At 39.8% G+C, this 7152-nt stretch overlaps 1 protein-coding gene across 3 annotated transcripts in view; it reads right to left on the bottom strand.

Moving 5' to 3' along the window:
- The window catches only part of syt7a (synaptotagmin VIIa), a 147938-nt gene that overhangs the window by 85662 nt on the left and 55124 nt on the right, over window positions 1-7152 (bottom strand). The window lies entirely within an intron of this gene.

The raw sequence follows: 7152 nt of genomic DNA on the forward strand, positions 1-7152 counted from the left end.
GTTGATAGGGTATCCTGGGTGGTCTATGTGGTTTCTTTCCGGTCTAAGTTAAAAGTCAAATTTTATTGCCCACTTTGAACTTGTTATAACAGACACCACTAACAAACAAATAACTGAAATGCAAAAGACTCATGTATAAATGCTGTACATGCTAAAACACATGCACACACATCAAACACAAGCACATACAGCCCTCATACAGCAGCACGCTCAAAGAGACGGAGCCTGTGAAACACACACACAATGTTAATATCCAAGCATAGGGGGCACAGTCTGACATTTACTCTGACGAGAACGCTAAGAGTTTATGAAGCCTCTGAAGTCCTAAAGATGGATCAATATTTTTCACGATGGGAACAAATGTGACTGGAGAACAAAATCAGAAAGGGAGAAAAAGACGATTGGAGAGGGAAAGAGGGAAAGAGATTAGAGTTTTAGATATAAAGTACGAGATACACCAAGCCCAAAAACAAACTGTATCAATATCGAACACTTACAAATTCAAGATCAACATGTCAAAAACACAACTGATGTAGATTTGTACTATTGCTTCTAATGTCCTCATTTGTAAGTCGCTTTGGTTAAAAGCGTCTGCTAAATGTAAATGTGGTCGCTAGGGCATCACTATGCGGTTTATAGGGTATTCTAAGTGGTCTTTGCCATGTTGCTTGATGGTTGTTACAGTATGTGGTTGCTAGGGAGTTGCTATACGGATTCTAAGGTATTCTAAGTGGTCTTTACTATGTTGCTTGGTGGTTGCTACAGTATGTGGTTGCTATGCAGTTTCTAATGTATTGTAAGTGGTTTTCAGCATGTTGCTTGCAGCTACAATATGTGGTTGCTAGGGCATTGCTAGGAGGTTTCTAAGGTATTCCAAGTGGTTTTCAGCACTTTGCTTGGTGGTAGCTACAGCATGTGGTTGCTAGATAAGCATTAATTCTTAAATAATCATTCATTCTTAATTTGGGTACGGCACAGACTAGGCATGGGCCGGTATGAGATTCTGACGGTATGATAACCTTAGATAAAAATATCACGTTTTCACGGTATCATGGTATTGCGACAATAATCAGAACATAAATAAATTATTTTGTTAAAAAAAAAAAAAATCCTTCTAAATGAAAAAAAATTACAAATGCAGTCACTTAACCTAAACCTACAGCTCAATAATCAAAAACATAAATCAAAACAATTTCTGTAAAAAATAAAAAACGCAGTCATTAAACCTGCAGCTCAACAAGGTTTTTGGAGATATGCTCACTTTCTACACATTCATCTTTCAGTCCAAGTTATGAGCGGTGAGGTACAAAGATGTGTGCACATACACATCAGGAGAGTGCGCGATTGTGTCTCTCTCACACACACACACACACACACACACACACACACACGGTCTCTCTCCGTATAATACTCAAACAGTGGCAAAGACACCTGAGCCAGCAGTTTGTTTCTCTTTTAAATGACATGATTTTGAACAGATGTAAACAATGGCAGGAGGCTTAAAATTATAGACGTGATACCAGCTAAATTTATTGTACTAAATCGCAGAAACGTAGTACTTTAGTCTGTGAAATAATATAGGGCCTAATAAAAAATCATGGCATCAAATGATTTAAGTCAGTTTGATAAGTTTAATAAGTTGAAACGACTTTCACAGTGAATTTGGTTCAACTCATTGAACCTACTTCAGGCTACTTTTTTTTCAATGAACCGTTGCTTCAGGTCATTGTAGGCTCAGGCTACTTTTTTCAATGAATTTGAATGAATATACAAATTAATAAAATTAATTTTATTTATTTTTTGTTACAAATTATTCATTCGTTTATTTTTAACACCGCACCCCCATTTTTTCGTGGGCTACACTCCAGGGGTGCACCCTCAGCACCCCTACTTCCCGCGGTAATGTCACCAGGGCTTTTTTCTATGTGGTTTCCAAGGCATTACTATGCAGATGCCGAGTGTTTTCTTCATGTTGCTCTGTGGTTACTAAGGTGTTCTTGGTAGAGTGCACTTCAGCGGTATTTAAGGTGTTCTAAATGGATTTTACTGTGTTGCTCTTCAAACTGCAGTAAATGAGCTGAAAGAGAAAACTGGCTTTTAACAGTTTAAGCTAATGACTGCAGTCAGACATTTTGTAACACAACAACACATAAAATCGGTATATATAGCTAAAAGAGTCTGCATACACATGCTTACATAGACTATAGATTGTGTTTCGACTGACAATGACACATGAAATGGAGCTTGCTAAGCTAGAAGCGCCTGCGTTAGGATACAAAATGATGAAGTAAACTGCTGGTATAACATGCATGTAGCAGATGAGTGCTGAGGGCCACAGATGTGAGACACATAGAGACAGACAGAACTGAAAAAGACAGAGAGAGACAGGAAGGAACCTGACAAAATATGATGAATGGACACATCTGCTGATGGAGGTGTAGGGAGGAGATGGAGGGATGGATGGATGGTTGAGGGGAGGGAGGGACGGGAGTAAAGAGTGATAAACGTTTAAGATTGATCTCTCCTGTGAACTGAAGGGACAAAGCATGATGCACTCATGCAGTCATTTTGTGTGTGTGTGTGTGTGTGTGTGTGTGTGTGTCCGTATAATACACAAGCTCTTTGATCTGCTGTTCCAGCACAACCTTGTGATATGAAAGCAGAAGCAAACCTTCAGAAAGAGCTTCTGTTCCACATCAACAATGCTTTACTGTCATAAATATTCTTAATAATAGAAAAGATTGTGGAAAATAAATAAATAAATAAAATAATTAATTGATTAATTAAATAAAAAATATATATTTAATATTAAAATTTATTTTTACTATTTATTATTAAATAAAATATATAAATATATTATATAAATCTCCATAGCAACATAAACAAAGAACACCTATGGTAGCAATACCCCAGCAATCCGAACACCCTAGCAACCACAAAGCAAACAAACACAATGTTTTCTCTTTTTTAACACCTGTTGTTTTGTTTCAAACCGTACACAGTTCTTATCAAATGTTTTGCTTAAGCTATATTTCTCCAGAATAAACGTGACCCAGCTTTTCTATTTTGTTATCTACATTTAGACATTTTGAGGTGTCCACATACTTTTGTAAGTCGCTTTATCTTTTTCGCTCATTGTTTCCATCAGTGCTGTTATAATCAGACATTGAAAAAGTAGTTCTGGGGAAAGGATTGTGTTTTTTCCTATCTCTTTCTTACAGACACTCTCTCACCCATACAAACAGAAAAAAACACACTTCACCACTTTTGAAAAAAGTGAAAAAAAGAACTGAGATGAAATCGCTTTCTGAAACAGATCAACACTGACTTAACGCCGGAAACTCATCCAGATATCATCCAGATTTGTTCCAGTAAAACAGAGTGTTTGGAACTGCATACTACCATACTAATTTTTACAATGTGCAGTATGTATGCAGTGCACAGTATGTGAATTTTCTGCATGCATGGATTATGGTTGAGCTACTACCTTTAACAAAATGCAGTGCACAAAAAAATTGTTCAACAATGCAACGCACTTGACTTCATGTTGCAGTTCTAGTGTGTCAAATGAATCATATGATTTTTTTTTAAACATTTCCTATAGCATTTCCTTGAGTCCTAGAACAGCAATATTATTATTGTTATTATCATTATTATTATTATTATTATTAGTAGTAGTAGTAGTAGTAGTAGTATAAATTATTTATTTCTATATTTATTATTATTATTATTATAGATTTATTATCTATATTATATTATATTATTATTATTATAAAATTGTTAATATTATAATTAATAATATGGGTTATATATACATATAGGGTTATTATCACAAACTAAAATCACAGAAAAAAAATAAACTTCTGTTACTTCAAATTAAAAAAATTAAAAAACATTAACTAATTTTAATTCAGTTAATTTCCAAGGCAACATTTATTATTTTCATCTAATTTAATTTGAAGTACTAAAATTACTAAAATGAAATAAATTAAAAATAATGAATAAAAATGAATAAAAGGCATTTAAAAAAATGACAAAAACACACAACACAAAAAACGTATTGTTTACTTAATAAAATAAAATAAAAATAAATTAAATTAAATTAAATAAAATATATATATATTTTATTTCAGCTAGTTGCCAAGGAAACATTTATTATTTTTGTTTAGGTTTAAGTACTAAAGTACTAAAACTAAATAAACTAAAACAATAATAAAAAACAAACAAACATATATATATACCGTATTGACCCGAATATAAGACAATGTTTTTTTTTCTTGGAAATACATCTGAAAAAACGCGGTCGTCTTATATTCGGGCCTAGACTTTGACATGTCAGTAACACACCCACAACAATAGGTGGCGCCAAAACGCATAAAACGAGTGTGCCATGAAATATGTAATGTAATGTGTGTTGTAATAATGTCAGAAGATCGCGAGTGAAAATAAAAGAAAAAGAAAAGCTTACAGCGGCATGAGTCGTGACTGCCATGTTAGCCTGATCTGATGGGAACAAACTTCCTCTGTAAGTGATTTTAAAACATAAGACCGTACCCAGATTTGAAGACTACAATAAGATTTCACTTCTACTGTTAATAAAATTTTGGTAGGCTACTATGAGATTGATAGCCTAAATGTTATATAATTAAGATGGGCTACTTGTTATTTTTATGGTATATCAAAAAATGTATATTTTTCAATGTCATTGTTGGTACATTTTACCAGTATTTACCATACTTTCAAAACAAAAATTAAAATAGGAAAAATATGCAATTTGAAAATAATTTAAGAAAAAATGTGTTTTACAGAGAGAAAAAAACGAACAAAAACAAGATTTGGTTTTCAAAAAGCCTTTTTCCAAAATGTACATCTGGAAAAAGGGGGGTCGTCTTATAATCAGGGTCGTCTTATATTCGGGACAATACGGTATATATATATATATATATATATATATATATATATATATATATTAAGACTTGTTTTTTTTTTTTAAAAAGCAAAAACTAATAAAAATGACAAAAACACAACAAAATTACTAAAACTTGAACAAAAATTTAATGGAAAACGCCTCAGGTTACATATGTAACCCTGGTTCGAACGAGACGCTACATCCGAAAACGCTAGGGGAACGCCTCCAGCATGAGCGGCTCTGAATATCGTGTGCAATCTATCCAATGGATGGGCGAGATGTCACGGACGGGGTGACGTAATGGCCAGCTGGTATAAAAGCACGTGTGGTGAAACCGGCGTCAGCTTCTAGGGATGCCAGGAGTATGGCTTTGAGACGCAGCATCTCGTTCCCTCGAGGAACCAGGGTTACATACGTAACCTGAGGCGTTCCTCTTCAGGAACTCGAGCTGTGTCCAAAAAAGCTAGGGGAACAAGATACACACGCCTCCAGGCTTCCAAGTCCCTGCCCAGTGTGTATCCCTGCGGAGCACATCTAGGGCGAGAGGACGGAAGAGCCTGGAGTGGCCCATATGTCAAGGCCATAAAATCTGACAAAGGTTAGGGGCGTAGACCATCCCGCAGCGTTGCAGATGTCCTGTATTGGGACACCTGCGAGAAAGGCCTTAGAGGCCACCACGCTTGCTCGCACTGGACACATACAGTTATGCTTTTGCTGGTTAGGCTCCCGAAAGGGAGGAGGACAGAAGGCCTGCAGTACGACTGCCCGTGGTGCTGAGGAGGGGTCCTTTGGAACATACCTTGTTCTAGGGTATAGAAAGGCTTTGGCCAGGCCGGGCGCAAAGTCCAAGTGAGTAGGGGCCCTCCCTGAAGATCCCCAACTCTCTTGAGAGAAGATAGCACCAGAAGGAAAGTGACCTTCGGAGTGAGATGGTGATCAGAAATCTCTTCAATAGGCTCGAAGGGAGGCCTACAGAGAGCTTGAGCACCACAGCCAGGTCCCAAGGAGGAATACGAGACCATACTGGGGGCCTTAGCCTCAGCGCACCGCGGAGGAAACATGTAACTAGGGGGTTTCTGCCCACTGACTGCCCACCAAGAGAGGTGTGGTAGGCCGAAATTGCCACCACGTAAACCTTCAAGGTGGAGTGGGTCAACCCACGGGCCTGCAGGAGAGACGGGCCTGCAGGAACTCCAGAACTGTACCAATCGGGCAGTTGACTGGGTCGAGCTGGCGGTCTCCGCACCATGAAGTGAAAAGTTTCCACTTCAAGGCGTACAGTTTCCTCGTTGAGGGAGCTCTGGAATGGAGGATGGTCTCAACAACCTCGGTTGAGAGACCGGAAGCCATGAGCTGTGCCCCCTCAGGGCCCACACCCACAACTTCCATAGGCTGGGCGAGGGTGAAAGATGGTGCCCCCTGTCTGTGAGAGGAGATCTCTCCTGACGGGAATCTCCCATGGGGAGCCGTCGAGGAGAGAAATCAGGTCTGAGAACTAAGCTCGGACAGGTCAGAACAGCGCTACCAGTAGTAGACTGACCTCGTCCTGGCCTACTCTCGCAGAGCGAGATCGCAGAGCGATCGGGGGAAAGGTGTACAGACGAAGCCTCGGCCATGTCTGTACCACAGCAGTCAGAGAGTACCAGGGGGGACATTGCACTTTTCTTGAGTCGCAAAGAGGTCCACCTAAGCCTGGCCAAACACTCTCCAGATCTGCTTCACCACCTCTGGGTGAAGCATCTATTCCCCGGGCCTCATCCCCTGTCTCGACAGGATGTCTGCTCACATATTGAGGTGCCCAGGAATATAAACCACCCTCAGCGAGCGGAACTTCCCTTGGGCCCACACAAGGATCTGGTGCGCAAGTCTGTACAGGGGGCGCGAACGCAGACCTCCTTGGTGGTTGATATAAGAGACCACCGCTGTGTTGTCGGTGCGCACCAGCACATGGTGATCTCTCAGGTCCGGGAGAAAGTGTTTCAGAGTGCGAAACACGGCCAGCATCTCCAGACAATTGATATGCCAAGTGAGATGGCGACCACTCCACAGACCGTGGGCAGGGTGGCCACTCATGACCGCACCCCAACCGGTGAGTGACGTGTCCGTCGCTAGCATTACACGGTGACAAGGAGCTCCCAGCACCGGGCCCTGAGACAAGAACCAGGGTTGTCTCCATATGTCTAAGGCACGTAGGCACCGCCGCGTGACCTTGATCATGCGAAGCGGGTTTCCCCTCAGGGAAA

This window comes from Onychostoma macrolepis, chromosome 25, assembly GCF_012432095.1.
Source record: "Onychostoma macrolepis isolate SWU-2019 chromosome 25, ASM1243209v1, whole genome shotgun sequence".
Lineage (NCBI taxonomy): Eukaryota > Metazoa > Chordata > Actinopteri > Cypriniformes > Cyprinidae > Onychostoma > Onychostoma macrolepis.